Raw genomic sequence first — 24,892 nt, forward strand, 5'->3', positions numbered from 1 at the left:
TTTTGAACTGTGGTGATAGAGAAGACTGTTGAGAGTCCCTTGGACTGAAAGGAGATCAAACCAGTCAATCCTAAATGAAATCAACCCTGAATATTCATTGGAAGGACTGATGCTGAAGTGGACTCCAATACTTTGACCCCCTGATGCAAAGAGCCAGCTCATTAGAAAAGAACCCGATGCTGGGAAAGATTGAGGGCAGGAAGAGAAGGGGACGACAGAGGACAAAATGGTTGGATGGCATCACTGACTCAATGGACATGAGTTTGAGCAAGCTCCAGGAGATACTGAAGGACAGGGAAACCTGGCGTGCTGCAGTCCATGGAGTTGCAAAGAGTCGGACACGACTGAGCAACTGAACAACATCCAGGGTCCTTGTAGGAGAGAGGCAGGAGGGCCAGAGAGAGGTGGGGTGATGACCTAAACAGAAGTTCAGAATCAGAGGGAGACATTTACAGGTGCTCCACTGATGTCCACAAGGATGGAGGAAGGGGCCCGGAGCCAAAGAATGCAGGTGGCTCTAGAAACCGGAAAAGGCAGGGAAGCGGATTCCCCCTGGAGCCTCCAGAGGGAGGGCAGCCCTGCCAAAACCTTGGTTCTGGTTCCGGAAACCTATTCCAGATGCTGACCTCCAGAACCATAGGAGAATGGATTTGTGTTGGTTGATGCCACTAAGTGTGTGTTCATTTGTTACAGCAGCAATGGGAACCTAATACACAGCCCACTGTCCCCTCCCTCATTGGAGCACCTCACTTCCAGCTGGGCCACAGGGGCACTGAGCCTCTGATGACACCTCTGAGAAACAGGATTCATTCTCCCCAGAATTGTCGCAAGGAGTTTTGTTTTGTTTTTGTTTGTTTTCACTGAAGGATAATTACTTTACAATGTCGTGTTGGTTTCTGCCATACAAAAAAGGTGAATCAGCCACAAATCTACATAAGTCCCTCCCTCTTAAACCTCCCTCCCACCCCCGGCCTATCCCACCCCTGTGGGTTATCACAGAGCACAGGGTTGAGCTCATCAGGAAGAGTTTTTGAGGCTATAAGGACCTGACCCAGCCCCTGCCGTGTAGTAAACATGAAAATATTTAGCCGTGCCCATTGTTTGCTCTCTGCAGAGAAGCCGGGTAGGGGGCGAGGCATGAGCATCGGTTTTTGTGTGTTTGGGTTGATGATACAGACACTTGGATTCAAACTCCAGCTTCAGCCAACTCAAGGAAGTTTTTCAGTGATGTTTGGCAGAGTTGCTAGTGCCTCTGGGCCTCAGTTTCCTCATCTGTAGGAGGGGAGAATAGTGACCCAGGACTGAGGGAACATACACAGGCACAGGCCACAGAGCAAGGAGCCTGGCCCACAGTACAGCTGGATGAATGGAGCCTCCGCTCGGGTTTGGTCAGCTGCACCGGGTCCTCTCCACCCAGAGCTCAGCCACGCGCCTCCTTCAGCAGCTGGAGGGCTCCCAACCTCCCGGGTCGACCTCTGTTGGATGCAACATTTTCTCATGATATTAGTCATCGTTCAAGAGGACCTTGAGAATCCGTCTTTCCCACCAGAGGTCGATTTAGGGTGGGAAGTGGTTTCTTCCTGTGGTTTCCCGCTTGTCCAGCAAAGCTGAAATGCTAACCAGCTGCCGTGTTGGGGGCTGTTCCCCTCTTGGCTGAGGACTCTGGAGGTGGACAATGACACACCTGGGGCAGGAATCCTCTGCCAAGGTGTGGGAGGAGAAGGGCCCAGTGAAAGGGGTCTCAGATGCCCACTGTCCCTGACAAGATGCACCTGGCATGTGTGAGGACCCAGGACATTGAAAGGCAGTCGGAAGAGATTCAGTTGAGTTTGCAGAGAAAGATCTGTGCGCATGACCTGCTGACACCGTTGCCCAGCCAGCCTGTGCTGGAGCCAGTGACTGCAACCACAGAGGCCAGAGACCTGGTTGCATCTGGCTGCAAGCTTCTCGTGTCCTGGGGAGGACAGCACAGGGTCAGGAGCACCTGCATTAAAGCTCTTGGCCAGTAGCTGTCTGAATGACCTTGGGTGAGTCACTTAACTTCCTGGAACGTGTTTTCCCATTTGAAAAAACAAAACAAACAAACAAAAAATCACTATCATCATCACCTTCTTCATCTGACACATGGAGCACTTACCATGTGCCAGGCACTGTCCTGAGTTCTCTCGATGGGTGTTACTGCATAAAACCTGTGAGGTGGGTGGTCTAGTTAGCTTCAAATAAGGGGGTAGGGAAGATTGAAGGCAGGAGGAGGAGGGGACAACAGAGGATGAGATGGTTGGATGGCATCACTGACTTGATGGACATGAGTTTGAGCCAGCTCTGGGAATTGGTGATGGACGGGGAAGCTTAGCATGCTGCAGTCCGTGGGGTTGCAAAGAGTCAGACACTAACTACTGAGCCACTGAACTGGACTGAAGGGGAGAGCGGGCACTGAGGAGTAAAGAAAGGTACCCAGGGTGTCAGGAAGGGGGCAGAGCCAGGATTTGGACCCCAGTCACCTGGCACTTGTTACATCTGCAGCCTCCTGCCTCGGGGATAACAGGGGTGGTATGTGCAGCCTCCAGACTTTTCTGCACGATGCATGTAGAATGGGAAGCAGCAGTACTGTGTGAATGGAGCACACGGTACCTGTTTTTGGCTTTTCTTTCTATTATCCAGGTTACCAGAGATGCTAGGTTTCAGAGGCTGAGGCAATATCCATTCTAACTTTTGAGAGTCAAAATTGTATTTACTGTTTTGATCTGGTGGTGATGGTAGTGGTGGTGTTCAGTCACTAAGTTGGGTCCAACTCTTTTGCAACCCCATGAACTGTAGCCGGCCAGGCTCCTCTCTCCATGGGATTTTCCAGGCAGGAATACTGGAGTGAGTTGCTATTTCCTTCTTCAGGGGATCTTCCTGACCCAGGGATTGAACCCACATCTTCTGCATTGCAGGTGAATTTTTTATCGCTGAGCCACCAGGGAAGCCCTAGTCTATACATAACAGCGACTCATCTAATTTTGTGCTTTAAATAACATGTGGGTTGTTCACATTATGTCACTTACACTTCAGTAAAGCTGTTTTTTAAAAACACAGTGGAAGTTAATCAGCAAAACAGAAAATCCTCTGTGTCCAGTGGGTTAGGCCAAGTGGGGATCACCCAAAGGGTGGCCCAGTTCTTAGGGTTGTTTTCAGGCAGTGTCCTCCGCCCTCGATTTCCTGCATAAAGGGGGCTGTGGAAATGGGAGATGTCCTTTGTCTTGGGGGTTGCCTGAGTGTCACAGCGTTGACCTCTCCTGGCCTTTCAGCTCAGGATCAGCACACAAACACGGACATACCCTCAGCAGTCAGATCATGTTCCTGCAGGTGTGTTTTACATAAAACACACCCGCCTGTTACACAGGCTCTGTTACATGGAAGCAGGTGTTCACCTCCTGCACGCGAATGTCACCCTCAGTGTCCCCTCCCCTAGTCTGTTCCAGGGACCACCCCTTAATGTCCCTGGCTTACACTTTGGCTGCTGGCATCAGTTTAAGGACAGCGAAGCTAGGCCTCCAGCCCTGCTGGGGAAGCAGTGAAGGAGACCCACCTTCTCTCCTTTGAAGCACCTTTCCTCTGAGGCTCTTGTGTTCCAGGCACTGTGGAAGGTGCTGGAAAGACCTGGCTCAGAGACCCAGCTCAGTGAGTGGACAGGCCTGGGGCCAAGCTTCCCAGTCACTGGCCGCGTGTCCAGATGTGGTCTCATATGATCTGTGTGATCCTGAGCAACCCTTTCACCACGTTGAGTCTCAGTTTCCTCATCTGTACAATCACAGTAATTTCACAAGGCTGTTGTATGGGTCATATGAGAGGGTCCCACATCTCGTCGATTCTGACATGCACATTGTTTAAATTTTGCAGGTCTGAAATCAGAGTACATCCCCTCAGGTGCTGTGTCAGAGTACAATTGGCTGATCCTTCCTTGGTGGTCCCTCAGATATCAGTGCATCTTGTACCTGCTGTCGTCCTAGATCTGAGGACAGACTCAATGGAAAGGGCCTGGCAGTGTGCAGATATTAACATGTAGTGGAAAGAACCTGAACTCCAGAGCCTGCATGTATGGTCTTCATCCTAGCTCTGCCCCTTTCTGGCTGCTCAACTTCAGTTTCCTCACCCGTAAAATGGGGACAATAAAGTCTAGCTCCATTTGTTTTGAGAATTTGATAAACTAACATATGTGAATGCCCCTGACACAGGGGCGGACATTTCGTAGGCATCTGGTAATTTTGTTCCCAGTCTTCAGAAGATGAGACTGAGCCTCTTCAAAGTTAGTCTCTAGGGAAACTAAGTGTGAGGTCAGAGATGCTTCGAGCATCACCCTGTTTGGCATCTAAGTCCCTTAGATCTTGTGCCTCAGTTTCTGCATCTATGAAATGGGTGTCATAATAGTACCTGCCAGCCAAAGTGGCCATGAGGATTAGCTGAAACAACACAAAGTGCCTGGTGCTTAAAAGGCACTCATCAGGGACATTAACCAGGCATATGGATCCAGTTTTCATTATTGCTGTTATTAACAGTGATTATTCTTCTGAGTTGGGACAATACAGGTGGATACGTCAGGGTCACTCCCTTGAGACCTCACATACGTTGAGGAGGAGAATGTGCAAGCCAGACCCAGCCTGGCAGATGCGAGGACCACAGCCAGCCCTCGTCCCAGAGTGTGGGAGGTTTCAGCCACAAAGACACACTAAGTTTTACAGGTGCATTTTATTTAAAATCATCACTGGGGAAAAGGCATGTTTTGTTTTAAGATTTTTAAAATGTGGACCATTTTAAAAATCTTTATTGAATTTGTTATAATATTGCTTCTGTTTTAAATTTTTCAGGTTTTTTTTTTTTTTGACCCTGAGGCATGTGGCATCTTAGTTCCCTGACCAGGGATTGAGCCATCCCCTCCCACCCCCCCACTCCCACTTAATCACTGGACCGCCAGAGAAGTCCCCGAAAAGACATGTTTTAAATCTGCCCTGCAGATTTTGCTTTTGCAGGTTGCTGGGCATGCACCCAGCCCCTAGGGGTCCAGTCAACCTGATTCCAAACAATAACCAGTGCTTGCAGTGCAGTAAGAGGGGCAGCACCATCTGTCGCTGTTCTGCCCCCTCTTTCTGCCCTAACTCTGTCCCACTTTCCCTGCACCCCCAGGTAGTCTGTCTGCCCACGCCTTCCCGTTTCCTTCTGAGTTTACACTTTAACCTGAAGAGGATTGGTGTTTGCACCATGGCAGGCAGGCAGCCAGTCCCCCACTGTTTGGTCCCTTCTCTGGTGGACAGACGTCTCAGGGGACCCAGTGGCAATTGCATTTTTCGTTTTCCCCGTGGTTTACCACGTGGCTGGGCTCTGGTGGATATCCAGGCAGGCAGATCTTGTGGTGGCTGGACGAATTGGGGGGTCTGAACTTGGAGCCCTGGGCCGGTGAGCTGTGACTGGGGACAGATGGCACTACTATGGCATGTGGGGTGCTGTGGGGTTCTGCCATCCTCACCTGCTCGCCAGCCTGGTGTCCTCTCTTGGATTAAAAAGCAATAGTCAAACACATCAGAGTTTACTAAACACTTGCATCCAGCATCTTGTTTAAATAAAAGAAGATTCCCAAAGCCTGAAATAGGACAGGAGGCTCAGGCCTCTGGGCTGTGGAAGGTTTGAGCTGGCTCCTTGTTGGGCTAAAGGAAGGAAGGAGCCCTCGGCCCCCTGCTGAGGTTTGCAGGTGATCTATCAGGTGCCTCTTGTGTAGAAGCTGCTTGCTCAGTGCTGATTGGATTGGACTGGCTGTGAGCAAGAATAATCTGGGCAAGGTGGGTCCTGACTGCCAGCAGGTTCGGCTATGTGTGTGTGATTCCTTGCAGAAGGGTAGGGCCTTGCCTTCTTTTTCCCAGCCATATCTCCTCCAATCCCCTAGGTGTCATTGTAGAGTTGAGTAGATGTGCTAAAGAGCGAGGGCAATGATGACCATTCACTCATTCATTCCACAAATACTAATTGAGCATCTACTGTGTACCAGCACTGTTCTAGGTGTTGAGGATACAGCAGTTAATAAAAGAGACAAAATTCCCTGCCCCTGCAGAGACAACATCCAGTAAACTACACGGTGTGATGAGTAAAGTGTATGGTATGGTGGTTGGCATTCAGTGCTAAGGAAGAGAAGCAGTAAAGAGAAGGGTAGGAATTACCAGAGATTACAGTTCTAGAAACTTCCAGGGAAGTAATGATGACATTAATAAGAACAACAATAGTTGTATTTGCTCAGTGCCTTCTAAGAAGCCAAGGCCCTGCAAGGAACTTACACTCATGTAGCCTTGATAACAGCCCTGAGAGTTACCTGGGAGGCTGAGCAGGTCATGGGTGTGGAGCCTGGGTGTCACAGTCCTGGAGTGAACCCAGGCATGCTGCCCGGCATCACTCTGTGGGCAGCACCAGCGTCCCCCAATTGTGAAGGAGGAAGGGCAGTCACCCCTACCTCCAGGAACTGTTGTGAGGATTAAATGAGTTAATATGTGCAGATGCTCACAACTCATAGTATAAGCCCATACATGGTAACTACTTCTAATTAGTATAATTATCTCTTTTTACTGTAGAGAAAATCCTCATGGTGAATGGTAGAGTTAGGATTTGAACCCAGAGCTGGCACTCCAAATCCAGTGGATTTTTTTTTTTGGGGGGGGCGCTGCACTGGGGTTTAGTTGCAGCCTGCAAACTCTTATTAATTGTTGCGGCGTGTGGGATCTAGTTCCCTGTGCCTGTGTGTGCTCAGTCTTGTCCCACTGTCTCAACTCTGTGGACTGTGTGGCCCACCGGACTCCTCTGTCCATGGAATTTTCCAGGCAGGAATACTGGAGTGGGTAGCCATTTTCTACTCCAGGGGATCATCCTGATCCAGGGGTCAAACCCACGTCTCTTAGGTCTCCTTGCATTGACAGGCAGATTCTTTTCTGCTGCACCCCTGGATCAAACCCAGGCCCCTGTATTGGGAGTGCAGAGACTTAGCAACTGATACCAGGAAAGTTCCCAGCGGGTTTTTTTCTTTCTTTCTCTTTTTTGGCTGTGCCTTGCAGCATGTGGGATCTTAGCTACCCAACAAGGAATCAAACCCATGCTTCCCCATATTGGGAGTGCAGTGGTCTCAACCGCCGGACCACCAGGGTAGTCCCCAATGGATTTTTTTTTAAGAGCTCGGAATTTAATGTTCCAGCAACACTATGAGTCCTAGACATTATGGTCCCAATTTACAGATGAGAACATCAAGGCACAGAGCACTCTGCTGGGAAATAGGGAAGGCGTGCTTTTGAGCCCAGGGCTTTTTCTGGGACACAGCTGCTGGGCAGGCCACCCATCAGTGTCTGGACTGGATGGAGAAGGAGGGCGGTCCTGGAGGGGGTGGGGGACCTCCTCCCTTCTCCTGTTCCCCTGGACTTCTGCTCTGACAGGCAGGTACCTCGCCCACCTGGCTGCCTTCATAGCAGATGTTTAAGCAGGCCCGGAAAGTGGATAATTCCAAAGCAGAGGAGGTTGTTTGGGAACAGAGCTCACTGGTTTCTTGCACGTTACAGCGTGCTAACAAATCTGATTGCTGTACCCATTAGACGCCTCAGCTTCGATTTGCATAAGAAGTTTTTTCTCCCAGTGGATTATCAGTTCATGGCATTGCCGTGTGCAAAAGGTTCGGGTCCCCCTTGGCAGCACAGGATGGAACCAGTGCACAGCCTTGGTGCAGAGGTGACCCCCCTGTGAGCCAGCCAAGCCCCTCTTACCACAGTCTGGAGCAGAAGAGTCACCTCCTTTCTCTTTTTAATAAAGTAACTGTATTGCCCATGAGGCGTAATGAAGACCTGGAAGCTTTGTCTATCTTCAGCTGAGGCTTGTGGAAGCAGAGGCTGGGGGCTCAGCCCAAAGCTCATTACCGTAAGCCCAGCACCCAAGCCCGACCTCACCCATCCAGGCTTCATCATCCGAGTCTGGGACCTGGGTTGTGATTCTGGACCCCTGGGCTGCCAGCATCATGAAGGAGAGGGCTTTTCCAAGCTGATGAGTGGTAGCCTGAGCTTCCAGGGTTATGTAGGTCCCTGGACAATGCAGGCCTCAGACAAGCCTAAGAGTAGGCCTTGGCTCTCACTAGCTGAGCAACCAAAGACAAGTCATTTAACCCCTTCCAGCTTTGGCCATAAAATGGAAGCACTTGTCCTCACTGTTATTCAATCACTAAGTCTTTTCCGACTATTTGCGACCCCATGGACTACAGCACACCAGGCTTCCCTGTCCATCACCAACTCCCGGAGCTTGCTCAAAGTCATGGCCATTGAGTCAGTGATGCCATCCAACCATCTAATCCTCTGTTGCCCTCTTCTCCTTCTGCCTTCGATCTTTCCCAGCATCAGGGTCTTTTCCAATGCACTTTGCATCAGGTGGCCAAAGTATTGGGACTTCAGCTTCAGCATCAGTCCTTCCAGTGAATATTCAGGACTGATTTCCTTTATGATTGACTGGTTTGATCTCCTTGCTGTCCAAGTCTTCTCCAGCCCCGCAGTTCCTCACTAAGCTGTGTGCAGATGAGTGAGATCTTGATGAGGAGTGATAATGCTTCATTGTGTTTGTAGAGCACTTTTCTGTTTTCAGAACACTTCACAGAGGTCAGTTCATGTGAGCCTTAAGATCACCCCATGGAGAAGGCGTAATTAAAGATCAGAGGTGATGTGACCTGCCCATGGTGTCACAGGGCCTCTGGCTTTGGTATCCAGCTCTAAGTCTAAGGCTCTCTCTGCTTTGCCCCACCTGCCTTCCAAGTTCAGGGTCTATATACGGCACTGCTGTTATCCTGAGAGTCAGCCCAGGTCCTCGGTGGTTCCTGTGAGTCCCCAGGAGCCCTGGGCAGGGACAGCAGAGTTGCAGTAGTGGCTGGGGACCCGGAGAGGTAGTGCCAAGGCCCCGCCCCTTCTGGGCCTCCCCATCACTTTGTACTGTTTGTTTGGGCTGTTACTAGCTCACTTCCTGTTATTCCCCCCAGACAATCAGCCAGGAAATTCTTCGTTTATGTTTCCTTAAGAGGTCAAATGCTTTTCTCTGTGCAGAAGTAAATAAATCCTGCTTGCTGAGTTGGCAGTTTTTCACTACAGCCTGCAGGAGACGCCCTGCATCACCCCACAACCCCCTGCTGTGCAGCCCTAGGCAGCCCCACCCAGGGGCCTGAGGGCACCAAGGAAACGCAGGCAGCCTGCAGCCCATCCTCTGACGGCTCAGGTGGGATCCTGGGTACATCTGCAAAGTCAGGGATGATTTTACATTTCGGTTTGGTTTTTCTTGCCTCACAGCATGGCATGCAGGATCTTCCCCAAGCAGGACCAGGGATTGAACCCATGTCCCCTGCAGTGGGGGCGCAGAGTCTTAACCACTGCCACCGATCTGAGGCAACGATTTAAACCAGGGCTGGAGCCCGGGCAGATGTGGGAAAGAGACCATGGCTGCTGACAGGAGCAACAGTGGCTTTTCCCTCCCGAGGCCAGAATTCCGATGGAAATGGGCAAGGGTGGCATCGTGACGTCACGATCCCCGAGAAGTCGTCCCTGCTCTGCAGAGCATGCAGGAATTAAAAGAGGCTCACCTGGGACCAGACAGAGCCCGAGCCACAGCTCCGCGGCACCTCTGAACAGGCGGCAGCGCTTACTCAGACTCGGGTGGCGTGTGCTCTGCGCACACTCCAGAGAGCCAAGGCCATGTTAAGCCCGCAGCAGTTTAGGGGAGATGTTGGGTGAGGCTTCTTGAAACACTCTTACAGGTGGGGTAGCTATCAGCCTCACACACAGCAAAGGAAAGCCTACAGAGCCCCGCTTTTATTTTTTTTGGTCCCACCACACAGTATGCGGAATCTTAGTTCCCAGAGTAGGAATCGAACCCATGCCCCCTGCAGTGGAAACACAGAGTCCTAACCACTGGACCACCAGGGAAGTGTCCCAGAGCCAAACTTCATAATGCACCAAAATCCGAAACACTCGGCAGAGGCAAGAGCTGTCCTCTTTTTAGCCTTGCTGGCATTTTTCTTTCTTATGGACAGCCTCAGTTACATACAGAAGTCAATAGAATAGTGTAACAAATCCTGTGAACCCTGACCTGACCCCAGCACCCTTCACCCTGTGGTCAACTCCGCCCCATCCTTATCCACTCCCTCTTCTCTGAATTATTGTGAAGAAAAGCCCAGCTATAGGATGCCATCTATAGATACTTCAGTGGAAAAGTGAAGTGAAAGTGTTAATTGCTCAGTCATGTCTGACTCTGCGACCACATGCAACAGTAGCCTGCCAGGCCCCTCTGGGATTCTCCAGGCAAGAATACTGGAGTGGGTATCCCTTCTCTGGGGAATCTTCCCAACCCAGGCATCAAACCTGTGGCTCAGACAATAAAGAAATACTTCAGTATATCACTGTATAAGAGAAGGAATCTTAAAAAAACAAAACATAACCACTAAACTATTATCACACCTAAAATAATGAGGCATCCAGTCATGATTCAGATTTCCAGTGGACTCATAGATTGGTGTTTTAAACCTTGTTTGTTAGAATCAGGATCCCAGTACAATGGACATAGGGCAATTAGTTGGATTTTTTTTTTTTAATATTTATTTATTTGACTCTGTGGGTCTTAGTTGTGGCAGGTGTCTGGATTGCATGGGCTTTGGTAGTTGTGCCACCTGGGTTCTCTAATTGTAACGTGTGGGCTCAATAGCTCTGCGGCATGTGAGATCTTAGTTCACCAACCTGGGATCAAACCCACGGCTCCTGCATCGCGGGGATTCTTAACCACTGGACCACCAGGGAATTCCCTAGTTGGAATGTTTTTTAATCTAAATATTCTTCCTTTTTTTGTATTCTTGCCAGTTATCTGTTGAAGGGGCTGTGTTGTTTGTCTGGTAGGTCTCCTGCTGTCCTGGGTTTGCTAATTGCATCCCCATGGTGTCATCTGCCATGCCTCTCTGTCTTTTGAAATTCGTGTAAGTCGATAGTTCATGTAAAGACTTGGAAGTTCCAATACTTTAGCCACCTGATGTGAAGAACTGACTCATTGGAAAAGACCCTGATGCTGGGAAAGATTGAAGGCAGGAGGAGAAGGGGACGACAGAGGATGATGTGGTTGGATGGTGTCATCTACTCGATGGACATGAGTTTGAGCAAGCTTCAGGAGTTAGTGATGGACAGGGAAGCCTGGCGTGCTGCAGGCCATGGGGTCTCAAAGAGTCAGACATGACTGAACTGAACTAAAGACTTAGTCATTTTCTTGACTCATTTTTTGCAAGACTACTTCAAAGAAGATTTTGAGTCCTCCCCATCAGGAGGCACGAGCTGTCTGATTGTCTCTGTTTTGTGATGTTGGCAGCCCAGACTGAATCCAGACATTCAGCAGAAGGGCTGTGTTTGTCTGTCACCCCATCTTCATGTATTAGCTGGGATCCTTTATAAAGAGACTCCCTACCATTTATCATTTGGTTACCTACTGGTACAGTTGATATAGGAAACTCAGGATAAAAGCTTGACTGTTTTCCCATTATTTACCAGTTTTCAGAATAATGACTTAATGCCTTGACTTTCATCACTGTGCTTTAAAAGCTTAGATCATCCAATTATGGTTCAAGTAATATATTTATTAAGAGTTCCATGGTCAGGAACCTGACCTCTTAGCTCCCAGTCAGGACCCAACTATTTAGAAAATTGTTTAAAAAATGGTATGTCCACCGAAGTAGCCAAGGGCATTGCACAAATGTAGTAGATGTTAGCGTCTTAGTAGACAGAGCATGCCTCCCAGAGAGGAGGCTCATTCCCACTTTGCTGATGAGAAGACTGAGCCCTGGAGATTGGCACCTGTCCTGTTGATGTGGCCAGTTAGTGTCAGAGCCCGGGTGCCGTGCACAGCATAAGACGCAGAGGAAAGCGGTTAGATGTTCACGTTATCTCTAGAATCCAGGCCTCCGGATGGGGCTTGCATAAACTCTCCTCCCTTGCTACAAACTGCCCTGAGGTCTGGCAAGGGCCCAGCTCTGTGGGCACTGATCACCAGCCACTGGGATAAGCAGCCTCAGGAGGTGGCTGGTTGCATTTTTGCAGGACCATCTGATTTTGGGGGAGGCCTCAGAAGCCTTTCCAGAGATCATGATCTTTCTGATTTAGCCCTTCTTCTCCTTCACACTCATATTCCCATCACCTGTATTGTCTCCTCCCTGCCTCGGGTTATTATCCAAGACTTTAGTATCTCTCTGCTGTGCTAGCGTGGTGCCAGGATTCAGGCAGGAAATAAGAGTTTTCCAGAACAAATGAATGAACAGGCAAAAGGAAAAAAAAATAGACTTAACCCTCATCGTTTGTATTTAGACCTTTTGTTCTGACTTGGCCAAAAACCCTTCAAAGGCATGAATTCTTCTGTCTTCTGCCAGGCCAGCACTGGGCATGCAGGCGCAAGGATGTGAGAAAGGACCAGTTGGCATCCTTAAGCCCAGAAGGGGGAGGGGCAGCAGGAAGGTGCATGATAGACACAGTCAGTCTAGTGCCTGTAGCTCCTCCCAGAAATCTCAGGGTTTCAGGAACTTTGCAAAGCCTTTCCATTCATCTCCCTGCCTCAGATCAGATCTGTTCTCAGCCACCACTAGTAATGATGGCAGCTAACACTCTAAGCAGTGTTCTAGGTGTTTGTGTGTGTTCGGTCATTTGATTCTCTAAGTATCCTGTGAAGTAGGTATTTTCACCATCCCCATTTTACAGGTGAGCAAACAGGGACACAAAGAAACAAAGCGACTCACCCAGAGTCACCCCGCTGGCCAAGTAGAGGGGCTGGGACTTGAATGTAGGTGGCCAGTCCCGCTCTTACCAACTACTGCAGCTGCCTACTGGTAAAGAAAGAGAATCCGCAAGGATCCCTGCCCGCAGTATTAGAAAATCTGTCCTAAATAGACCTAGTTATGCCCAAGTCTCTTCCATTGCAGTGATGAGGGATGGAGCACTGTTGCCACCTTGCCTCTGGGTTGATGGAACCTCCGCATTCAGAGACAAAGGTTGTCACCTCTCCAGCTTTTTCCCCAAAGCTAGCAAGTCACCAGCGCAGGGCACAGCACAGAGATCAGGACATAAGAAAGCCACACATGGGTGCAAACCCTCTTGACAAGCTCTGAGCTTCCCTGCAGAGGGCCCTTCTGCACCGAAAAAAAAAAAAAAAGGGTGGAGACAGGCAAGGAGAAGGGGACGACAGAGGACGATATGGTTGGATGGCATCACCGACTCAGTGGACATGAGTTTGAACAAACACTAGAAGATGGTGAAGGACAGGGAAGCTTGGCATGCTGCAGTCCATGGAGTTGCAAAGAATCAGACACAACTGAACAACAGCAAGCCCAAGGCACCAGCGTGGTCTCTGAGAAAGCTATGGCTAGAGCATTCAGCCAGCTTCTCCCCTGGGGGCACCTCTTCCCAACTCCCAGTCTAGCAAAGCTCGTGCAATACTGAATTGAGCACAGTTCCCCAGACACACCAGGTCCCCACACACATCCAGGGATTTGCGAACACCACCCTCCCTCCTGTAGCTCTTCCGCCTTCCTGTCCTTGTACACCCTGTGCTCACCTCCACTGTGGCCCCTTTTAAATGCTTCCACAAATACATATTGTGCACCTTCTATGTCTCAGATCCTCATCTTAGTGCTGTGGGCACAGCAGGGGAAAAAATAAGCAAAATCCCTGCCCATGCTAATTGAAGGGGAAGCTAGACAATAAACAGGTAAATGCAAAACATTTATAATGTCAGAAGAGAAAAGAGCTTTAGGGGAAAAAAGTGTGCAAGGAAAATAGTCAGTGCCAGGAGGCTATAACACTTCAGTTTTAGAAATGAGGTGACAGTAAAGGCCTCTCGAATAAGGTGACAGTAACTCCAATCTTGAAGGAAGCAGGGGAATGAACCACCGTGTGTTTGGGATTGGGGTGGCATGTTTTAGGCAGTGCAGATGGTAAGTGCAAAGGCTCTGTGGTACATTAGCGAAACACCTATTTTTGTTGTTTAGAAATTCTTTTCTTGCCCTTCAGTCTATTTCCTCTGCTTCTGGGTCTCACACATACAACACAATAGACATACATACTATTGTACATCTCGGGGAACACAGGAAGGATGCTCAAAGGAGCCAATAGCTAAGAGCCTCAGGAAACTGGAGCTCATTCCTGGGGAGCCTTCTGTGCAGGGAAACCACCGGGCTGGACTCATACGCTGAACAGGAACTAGGATCCACTCTTGAGTGCAAGAAAAGGATTACAGTTTTACCCTTGGTCCTTCTGTATATGTTCAGAATTCTTCAGACTACCTCTATCCGATGGTCCCAGAGTCAACCACACCCAGGGGATTCTGCAGGGAGAGAATTTGCCTACAGGGTAAGAAGTCTGTGATTTGAATCCAGCCCAGTCTCTGATTTATGAGCAGATGGCGCTAACCTTGCTCAGTTTCCATGTCTGTGAAATGGGCCTGCAGTTCTCGCCCGCCCTCCTCACAGTGTGTTTCTCAGAAGCACTAGGGTGGTGTTTGTGGCGCACAGTGCCCCATAGTAGAGATTAGGTACGGTTATTGCTGTTGCTATGGTGGTGGTGGTTTTTAATAATTCTATTGCCTGTCTCATTGTCAGACCATCTCCAGACCAAGTCCCCAGTCAACCAGTTGAACACTGCTGGATTGAATGTTCATGGCAGGGCATTTCCAGCACCCAGGGGGAGAGCCCCAGAAATTCAGCTCTGTGCTTCTTGAGCAGAGGGCACCTGCTGGCTCACATGGAACCCTGGGCATTTGTCACTGTCAGGAAATCTATTTATTATTTTTGGCTGCACTAGATCTTTGTTGCTGCTCACAGGCTTTCTCTGTTGTGGCGAGCAAGGGAGCTGTTCTCTAGTCACAGTGCACGGCTCCAGAATGAGGTCTCAGTAACTGTGGCACACAGGCTTAATTGCTCCGTGGCATGTGGAATCTTCCCGGACCAGGGATTGAACCCATGTCCCCTGCTTTGGCAGGTGAATTCTTAACCACCGAGCTACCAGGGAGGTCTGATTTATTATTTTAAAGCAGCTTTTGCAGATATAGTGTTCCAGGGGAGACCCCTGTGTCACCCTACTAAACCATTTGCCTGTGCCTGCCCTTGGGATGTGGTCATTAGAGCTGAAACTGGATACTTCTAGGTGTAGTGACTTTTCCATCCAAGGAGGAATGCAAATTTTTATATATACTAACTCATCTGGTCTTCGTCATTCACAAGGACCTTGTGGGACCTTTATTTAGGGTCTTTCTCCTCTGACTCCCGTGCCTTTCTCCCAACCTGCTAACTCCCTCTGTCACCCCGCTCTTGTGGACAAGTCTTTGAGCTTTTTTTCCAGTAAGACTAAGTCCCTCAGAGAAGTCTAAGTGTGTACACCTGCTCACACATATAATTTGACATACGAGAGTTTAGCAGTCCTGAATGTATATTTAGTGACAGGCTTGGCTAATATTTCATCTAATTACATTCATTAACATTGAAATGTATAATCATTAATATATCTGGGCACAGTGATCTAAATATTTTATAGAGGTCTTAATTACAGTAGACTTGCAGTCTTGCCATAAAACTCGTGCGCCCCACCAATTGAAGGGGTGGTGTCAGGTAGCTCGGGGGCCCTGGCGGGGGAGGCAGTGGGAACCTGCCTTTTAGCAGGGGTGGGGAGGGGGACAGGGGTGGCTGGGGTGGCTGGGGTCTCCCTCTGCTGGCCGCACCCAGAAGCAAGGCAGACAGTTGGAGAAGACAAGGAAATTGGTTCTTGTGATTTCTTGCTGCCACATCTCTGTTAACTGAAGTCACCATCCTTCTAGAAAAGAAGAGGAAAATCAAAGATACGAGAACAAAATTAAAAATGATAATTATCGCTACTGAGACTTTAGGAGGTCGATAAAAACACACTTTTCTTCCTCTGCCAAATTAAGGAGTATTTTCAGAGAATATTTAAGAGTATTTTCTGAGCTGATGAAGATCAGAATGAGAGTTTTGTGACCACAAAAGCTGATCTCCGAATGAGGCTTAGGTCTGCGGTCATGGCAGCGGATTAACCCTTTATGTCAGGAGTAGACCAAAGTGCCTATCCAGATGGCACAGCCAGACACCAGTCCCCCAGCAAGCCGTCCCTTCACAGGCACAGCCGTCCTCACACCTTTGAAACCCTCCATGGATTTAAAAAACTCATCTTCAGGCACTGCTCGAACTGTGAGGTTGGCAGGCTTTATTGTGCCCATTGCACAAAAGAGAACACCAAGTCTCTGAGATCCCCTGGCTTCCCAAAGGCACGTGGCCAGCAGGAGGCAGAGCATCATCTGAATCCTTGATGTCCTGCTGGGACCCCCACCTGGACTGTGACCTGTGTTTCCCCAGCAGCTGTCCTGAGCCTCTGAGGTGACCCAGAAGGTTCCCTAGGAAGGCTTGGGGCCTGCAGGGTGTTGGGATCTCATAAGATAGGACCACCAAGCACCCCTCCTCCCCACACCCAAGGCTGGCATCAACCCCAGCCATGCTGCAGCTGCCACTGCCCATCTGGACAAAGTTAAGAGGAAGAGCTCAGATCCAGAGTCCACAGGCTGAACCCTGTGTCCACCACTTGCCTATGTCTTTGCCTATTTCCTTGCTTGTGCACTAGGGGTCATGATACTAACTGCTTCACAGGATTGTTGCAAAAAAAAAATTTTAGTGAAAACTTACAAAGTGTTTTAACCCAACCCGGGTCCATATAGTCAAAGCTATGGTTTTTCCAGTAGTCATGTATGGATGTGAGAGCTGGACCATAAAGAGGCTGAGCACTGAAGAATTGATGCCTCTGCATTGTGTGGTGTTGGTTGGAGAAAACTCTGAAGAGTCCCTTGGGCTGCAAGGAGATCAAACCAGTCAATCCTAAAGGAAATCAGTCCTGAATACTCACTGGAAGGACTGATGCTGAAGCCGAAGCTCCAATACTTTGGCCGTCTGAGGCAAAGAGCCGACTCATTGGAAAAGCCCCTGATGTTAGGAAAGACTGAAGGCAAAATGAGAAGAGGGAGGCAGAGGGAGATGGTTGGATGGCATCACTGACTCAGTGGACATGAATCTGAGCATGGTCTGGGAGATGGTGAAGGACGGGGAAACCTGGCATGCTGCAGTCCATGGGGTTGCAGAGTCGGACACGGGTGAGCAACACAGTCCTTCTCCTCCTCTTTATGATCATCATCGGAGCTGGGGAAGCCCACACAGACCTTCCTTCCTCAAGCTCTGTCTGTGCCTCTTTGTGGAAGCTTTGTCCTTCCACTCTCACCACAGTCACACAGGGAAGTTGTCATCTCTTTTTTTTAAAAAAACATTTATTTATTTATTTATTTATTTATTTATTTATTTATTTGGCCATGCTGGGTCTTAGTTGTGACATGCAGGATCTTCCATCTTTGTTGCAGCATGTGGGGTCTAGTTCCCTGACCAGGACTCAAACTTGGGCCCCCTGCATCACGGCTGCAACGTCTTAGCCATTGGACCACAAGGAAAGCCCCAGAAGATGTCCTCTTTGCCTGTGCAAAAAGGACCAGGACTTTGAATCCAGGACCAACCCCAAGTTCATGTTCCTTCTCCAGCCACAGAAGTCCTGCAGGATTGAGTAGGGCACACCTTGTCCACACCTGGAACCGCCCTACTTCATTGCCGGCTCACAGGGTGCCCCGATAGCGTGAGGGCCACCTCCCACCGAATGATAAGAGCTGGTGTTTACTCTCCCTGTGCTCAACAACACGCTGAGCCCCTTGCGTGTACGAAACCAGTCCTATGAGGTGGAGGCTGTTTCAAAGAATCCACCTGCCAATGCAGGAGACATTAGAGATGCGGGTTCAGTCCCTGGGTCAAGAAGATCTCTTAGAGGAGAAAGTGGCACCCTGCTCCAGTAATCTTGCCTGAAAAATTCCACGGAGAGAGGAGCCTGGCAGGCTGCAGTCCATTGGGTTGCACAGAATCGGACATGGCTGAGCATCTGAGCAAGCAAGCATTCAAGTGTGACTTTCCTGCAGAACAGTGCAAGTCTTGGTTCACTACTTGGTGCGTCGTCACAGACTGAACCCCCCTGTCTCACCAGCACCCGGATCTAGAAGTAGAACATGATGAACTTCCTGAAAGCTCTTCTGGGTCCCCTTCCTGTCACTGTCCCCTCTATAGAGAGCTTCTTCCTGATTTCTCACCGTGTGGATTAATCCCACCCTTTTGAAGTGCCGTAAAGGGAGTGGTAGAGAACAGTACATGCTTTTGTATCTGGCTTCACTGGCTCAGCATTCTTCCCTGTGGTTCATTCATAGTATTCATTGTTTCTCCCTAGATGGCGTCGGCCTCCTATGAAGGGATTGCGATGGTCTGACCCTTCTGCTCAGGGTTGCCTGGGCAGTTTGCAGCCTAGAGCTTCTACAGTTGTGTAACTTTTCCATGCAGGTCCCTCCGTGAACATGGATGCGTGTGTATCGGGCAGGCATGGGCTGCGGTAGGAACTGTTTATTCGTCTTCTACAATGTGAAAATATGGGATCTGTGACTGCCTCCAGGTCACACCTCTACTGAGGGCCCAAACTGGCTTTGAACCAGACAGTTTAGCTCCAGGATCTGCTATCTGTGGCTGCTCCCTTTTGCTGGGACTCTGCTGGAGAGAGGGCATGGCAAGACCAGTCCCCAAATCACTGGGTACCCAGGGAAACTTCCTGAAGGTTCTAGAGGGCCTGATGAACCATCTTGAGAGTATGACACCAAAGCCCAGAGAGGGTGTGTGAGTTCCCAAGGCCACACAGCATGCTGGCTTGCACCCTCATGTCCTGCCTCCCTGACCTCTGGGCATTCCCTGCCTCCTCTCAGGGCCCAGCCAGCACCATCATCATGTCTGAAATGACCTCACCCACTAACATGAGCCTGAATAATAGTTCGCACTGTGAGGAGCATGGAGCCTGTGGGCCGATGCTGTGTTTCCAGAAATCTCCACCCCCGGAGTCTAGGGAATGTCACAGTTCCGGGCCCATCCCCTGCCACTATTTTTAGTGGTGATCTGGAGGAAGGAGGACTTTCCTGGACTTGCCTTCAGAGGCTGGAAAACAAACACCACCCCCTCCCCATCCTTGCCCTCCCAGTTCCCCTGGCAGGAAGAGGGAGCCCAGATTCCCAGGCCTGCCACTCACCCTCCGTGCTTCTGGATGAACTCTGAGCTCTTTAGAGCTGAGGGATGGGCAGCAGCAACAGTGTGCTCCTGTCCTCAGGTCGGACCTCAAACAGCCTGCGACAGGTCCCCTCTGCCCCCCACAGTATCTCTTCTTATTACACTCTGTCTGCAGGTGTCTGATCCCCTCCTGAGGGTTGGCCCTGCCAACCCTCAAAAAACTTCTCAAGTTTTTCCCAGGGCCCCAGGACTTCCATGATGGTCCAGTGGTTAAGACTCCACTTTCCATTGCATGGGGTGGGGGTTCAATCTCTGATCAGGGAACTAAGGTCCCACATGCTGTGGGGTGTGCCAAAAAAAAAAAAATTTTTTTTTTTTTTTAAGAATAAATTTTTTTTCCGCAGGGGCACTTTCCTGAGGTCCAGTGGTTAGGACTCCATGCTTCCATTGCAGGAGGTGTGGGTTTGATCCCTGGTCAGAACTAAGCCATGTGACAGAAAAAAAGTTTTTCCCATTGGGAGCCCCAGGCGTCTCTGCTTGAGACAGACACTCTCCAGGTGGTTCCTCCTCGCATCACCCCTCTGCCCAGGCTCCCGGACAGCCTTCCACCCCGTGCACTTGCCTCCTCTGCTCGGGGTGGAAGGCTGCTCCCCCAAGAGAGCACCCCTTGCCTCCCAAGACCACCTGGTCCCCTTAGATGGTGATGACTATCAGAATGGTGTTAAAACACAAGCCAGCAAGCACGGTCAGGCAGTTAGAGCTTTTACTTTGCTTTAATGCTCACCCCAGTAGAATGAGATAGAAACTGTTATCCTTCTTTATGAGGAAAAGACTTAGCTTGGTTAAGGAATTTACCGGAGTCACACAGCTCATGAATGGTGGAGTCTCTGCAGAGCTTGGTTCCTCAGCCACGTCTAGACCCAGTCTCCTGTGTTACCTCTTCTGTGGACACCTGCTCAGATGAGCAGTCCAGCCCCCATGCAAGGCTCACAGGCAAGGTTGGGTAATACAGTTAATTGCCAATATTGAAAAATAAGGAGATATTTAAAACAAAAACTGTGACAATCTAGAGTATGGAATTTTCCAGAAGAGTCAGCAGGTATGGTAACCCTGGGCCTCATTCAGTCATGGAACAGCTGCCCTTCCAGGTGGGGTATGCATTCTAGGTCCTCATCTGCCCTTCCTTTCTTACGATGATCCCTGGCAGGCACTGTGGTTGTTGGATGTTCCAGCATGGGTGTAGTGGTCCCGTCTTGAGCCCCTAAGCTGGAGGATCAGAGAAGGAAGAGGCAGCTTGAGATAGCTGGCAGTGGTGAGCAAGTGCGCTTCCCCACTCTGTCAAGCCACCAGGTTATCTCTCCCCCACTTTCTTAACCTGCATGGACTGTGCCTAGTGCCAGTTCCTGGAAATACTGTCAGGTGAGGCTTACGCCCTGCTTTCAAGTGGCTTCTAGGCTAGTCTGGGGGGCAGGAAGACCCTGAGCTGTCCCTCTGTCCCCAGGCTGCTGGTATACATCCCTGTGGGGAAGGCAGGGCTCCCCTGCAGCAAGTAGAATCCTGAGCTGTGGACTTACGGAAACCCAGAAAGAAACTACCCCAAATTCAAAGAAGGGAGAAGGGCAGGTGTTCCCCGGCAGATAGGCAGGAATATGTAAATGTCACTTCCTCTCAAGCTCAACATTCAGAAAACTAAGATCATGGCATCTGGTCCCATCACTTCATGGAAAATAGATGGGGAAACAGTGGAAACAGTGTCAGACTTTATTTTGGGGGGCTCCAAAATCACTGCAGATTGTAGCCATGAAATTAAAAGACACTAACTCCTTGGAAGGAAACTTATGACCAACCTAGATAGCATATTAGAAAGAAGAAACATTACTTTGCCAACAAAGGTCCATCTAGTCAAGGCTATGGTTTTTCCAGTGGTCATTTATGGATGTGAGAGTTGGACTGTGAAGAAAGCTGAGCACCAAAGAATTGATGCTTTTGAATTGTGGTGTTGGAGAAGACTCTTGAGAGTCCCTTGGACTTCAGGGAGATCCAACCAGTCCATCCTAAAGGAGATCAGTCCTGGGTGTTCATTGGAAGGACTGATGCTGAAGCTGAAACTCCAGTACTTTGTCCACCTCATGCAAAGAGTTGACTCATTGGAAAAGACCTTGATGCTGGGAGGGATTGGGGGCAGGAGGAGACGGGGACGACAGAGGATGAGATGGCTGGATGGCATCACCGACTCAATGGACATGAGTTTGAGTAAAGTCCGGGAGTTGGTGATGGACAGGGAAGCCTGGCGTGCTGCAATTCATGGGGTCGCAAAGAGTCAGACACAACTGAGCAACTGAACGGAACGAACTGATGTCATATTAGATAGTGGCAAGTTCAATGCAGGAAAAAAAACAGGGAACAGAGTGAGGAGGGTGTCCAGGGAAGGCTTTGCTTAGAAGTTGATTTCTCAGTCAAGACCTGGAGGAGGCAGGGAAGGGACCACGGCCGGGGATCAGCCAGCCCAGGCATGCTGAGGGAAGGGGCATGAACCAGGAATAGTGAGGAGCAGTGAGGCAGGGATGGTCAGGGAGATCACGAGATGGCGGGTGGGGGATGACAGGTCACATGGCCCTGATGGGTCTCTAAGGACTGTGCTCGCTCTTGACTGAGACGGGCTGTAGGGGAGGAGCAGAAGTGACATGATCTGACTTGCTGTTAAGGGGACACTCCCTGCTGAGCTGACGCAGACTTCAGGGCTGGGAGACCAGTTAGGAGGCCACTGCTCAATGCAGCCCACAGTGGTGGTGACAAGGACCAGGGTGGGGACCAAGGAGGGGCGAGGAGAGGCCAGACTCTGGTGACATGTTGCAGGCAGGGTTGACGTGGCTTGCTGATGAGTTGGGTGTGGGGCGTGAGAGAAATAGAATCAAGGAAGGAAGATTCTGGGGCTTGGGGTCAGAGGAACTGGAAGGTTAAGGTCACCATAAACTGAGTTTGGGGAGACGAAGAGGAGCAGGTTGTTGGGGGGCTGGTCAGGGACTCAGGTCTCCAGCATGTGAGGTTGGAGAGGATGGGGGCAGCCCTTGGCTCTGAGCGTGAAATTCCAGGCGAGGTCCAGGCTGCGTGGTATCAGCATACGGGTAGATTTAAAGCTGGGAGGCTGGACGAGCCCAGTCAGGAAACCGTGGAACAGAAGGGCCAATGCCTCTGATGCCTGGAGGTCAGAGTGAGGGGAGATCAGCCAGAGACAGGAGCCAGGAGGGCATGGAGCACCCTTCCCCATGAAGTCAGGTGCATTAGGCAAGGATGGTGGGGTTTGCGGCTCGAAGGTCATCGGTGACCTGGGGAAGAGCATGTGCCACAGAGGGTGGAAGGAGGGCAGTGGACGCGCCTCAGCCCTGGAGGGCAAGGGGAGACAGAATAAAGGCAAGCAGAGCCATGTCTGTCCCCAAGACCCTGCAAATACTGGATGCTGCTCAGTGATGGGCATGGGCCAGGTCCCCCTCCTCCCTGGGCTATCTGCTTTGCTCAGTCCTTCATTTGAGAGTCAATCCACTGGTACTTACTGAGCACTTAATATGTGCCAGGCACTGTTCTAGATGCTGGGGATACAGTGATGAACAAGGCAGATCAGAGCCCTGCCCTCAAGGAGCATATATTGCTCATTGGGGGTGGACATAAAGTTACGTACGTAAACTCAGCAATCCTTCATTTATCTTTGACTCCATTCAGGGAAGCAGTCCGCTGTCTCACCCTTAAGCATGCAGGTTGGAGTCTGTTTGCCACCATCTCGTTGATGTGAATGAACTTCTGCTTTCCCTTTCGGTTAAATGGAGCTGAACTTGGTTCCATGGAGTGCAATGGTAATCAGCACAGTGTTGACCTGGAAGAGGCTCACCAAACCATTTTCAAACATGCCGACTCTGATCAGTTAGTGATGATCTCTGCCTTCTCATCTGAGGCAGGGCTGGAAAATCTGCATTTACTCCCTGTGGTCCCAAGGCAGACATCACAAATCAACCCAGGTTCCTGTAGAGCCTGGTTGATTAGTCATGTCTGCATGGACACAGGATTGTAAAATGAGAACCTGCATTCCAGATATTTTCTTTCCCAACCCCAGGCAGGAGGTTGGAAAGGTCACACTGCCGAATTTTTTAGGCTGCACTTGGAGAGAGCAGCTGTGGAGATTATGCAAGGATCATGGGCCTGGAAAAGACCCTGATGCTGGGAAAGATAAAAGGCAGGAGAAGGGGACAACAGAGGATGAAATGGTTGGGTGGCATTACCAACTCAATGGACATGAGTTTGAGCAAATTCCGGGAGATAGTGAAGGACAGGGAAGCCTGGCGTGCTGCAGTCCACAGGGTTACAAAGAGTCAGACACAACTGAGTGACTGAACAACATGGGCCTGAACATCAAAGTACTGGGGTCAGGTGCCAGTTCTGCTACTCATTGGCCATGTGAGTGGATCAACCCGCCTCACCTGGCAGTGAGAAGAAAGGGGGTGGTTTCCATTTGGGAGGAGCAGAACTGCCAATGTATTTCACTCAACGGTGTTGACTCCAGAATCAGGAGACCTGGGCTGACCGGCCGTGTGCTAGTGGATAGTCTCTCCCTCTCTGGGCCCCAGTCTCCCCATCTGTAAAGGGAAGTTGAGCTGGAAGAACATTTGGTGAGTGTTTATTAAGAGTGGTTTGCCAAGCCCTTCTGGCTCCCACCTGGCCGCCCCTGCTTTCTCAGAATCTGTAGATGCTGAAGAGGTAACTGGTCAGGAATGTTGAATGGAAAAGAAAGGGAGCCCCCTGCTGGCGGCAGCTGGGATCATCATTGCCGACTCAGGTCTGCTGACCCTACTGGCTACCCCATCTCTACCTCTGAGCCCATGTTTATCACCAGGCTAGAATTTTCAAAAGGTCTTTTGTGCATGGACCATCCAAAACCAGGCCTGGAATCTTCTGAGCTCAAGACTAGTGGGAAATCTGACACTGTGGAATGAGTCCGTACCTTGGGCTGGCTGAGGATCCTGCAAGTGGGAAGGATGGCTGGTGAAGGATTCCCTAAGAGCTGCTGACACGCACACACATGCGTGGGCTGTGTATAAGAATGTCACACCACCTTTAATGGAAACCTCAGAAAGCTCCCTTGGAGTTGTAAGACAGCTGCAGAAACTGTCTTGTAGCAGCAGTAACTGGTGTGAAGTTTTGGATCATCCCCTGGTTTTATGGATCGATGCGGGTTCTGTGCTCACAATAATGCACTTTCACAGTAGGGGTGATGGAGGAGCGTGAGTGGTTCAAGGTCAGGTGCTAAGGATGCAGGGCCAGGGTCTGCATGGGTCCTGGTGAGTCAGTTAACCCTTTGAGCCTCAGTTCCCTCCTCCATAAGGTAGGTGCAGCCCGAACCCCCAGCCCAAAGTCCGGAGGAGCAGATGAGGTCAACCGGGCCATGTAGGTTTGTTGGGGGTTGACGACTGGGGAGACAGCAAAGCCATGGGACAGGAGGGTGGGTAAGTGTCAGGACCAGGGGGCTGCCGCTCGCTGCATGGCCTTGTTCTTAGTCTCCCTGGGTGCCCACTTCCTCATCTACAACGTGGACTGACTTCATAAGGTGGTTGTGAGAATTAAGTGACAAAAACCCATCAGGGGCTTAGGGCCATGCCTGGCACATGCAAATTGTTCTGATATCTGGAAACTGAGGCCCAGGGAGGTTACATGACTTGCTTGAGGTCT

At 50.1% G+C, this 24,892-nt stretch overlaps 1 protein-coding gene and 1 non-coding gene across 8 annotated transcripts in view; one reads left to right on the forward strand and one right to left on the reverse strand.

Annotated features, from left to right (window-relative positions):
* The window catches only part of KAZN (kazrin, periplakin interacting protein), a 1,309,273-nt gene that overhangs the window by 1,202,194 nt on the left and 82,187 nt on the right, over positions 1-24,892 (forward strand). The gene's annotated exons all lie outside the window — the stretch shown is intronic.
* Positions 9,881-9,953, reverse strand: TRNAG-UCC (transfer RNA glycine (anticodon UCC)). Its single transcript has one exon. It is a non-coding gene; the product is annotated as a tRNA-Gly (tRNA).

This window comes from Odocoileus virginianus, chromosome 11 (genome assembly GCF_023699985.2).
Source record: "Odocoileus virginianus isolate 20LAN1187 ecotype Illinois chromosome 11, Ovbor_1.2, whole genome shotgun sequence".
NCBI classification, from domain to species: Eukaryota; Metazoa; Chordata; class Mammalia; order Artiodactyla; family Cervidae; genus Odocoileus; species Odocoileus virginianus.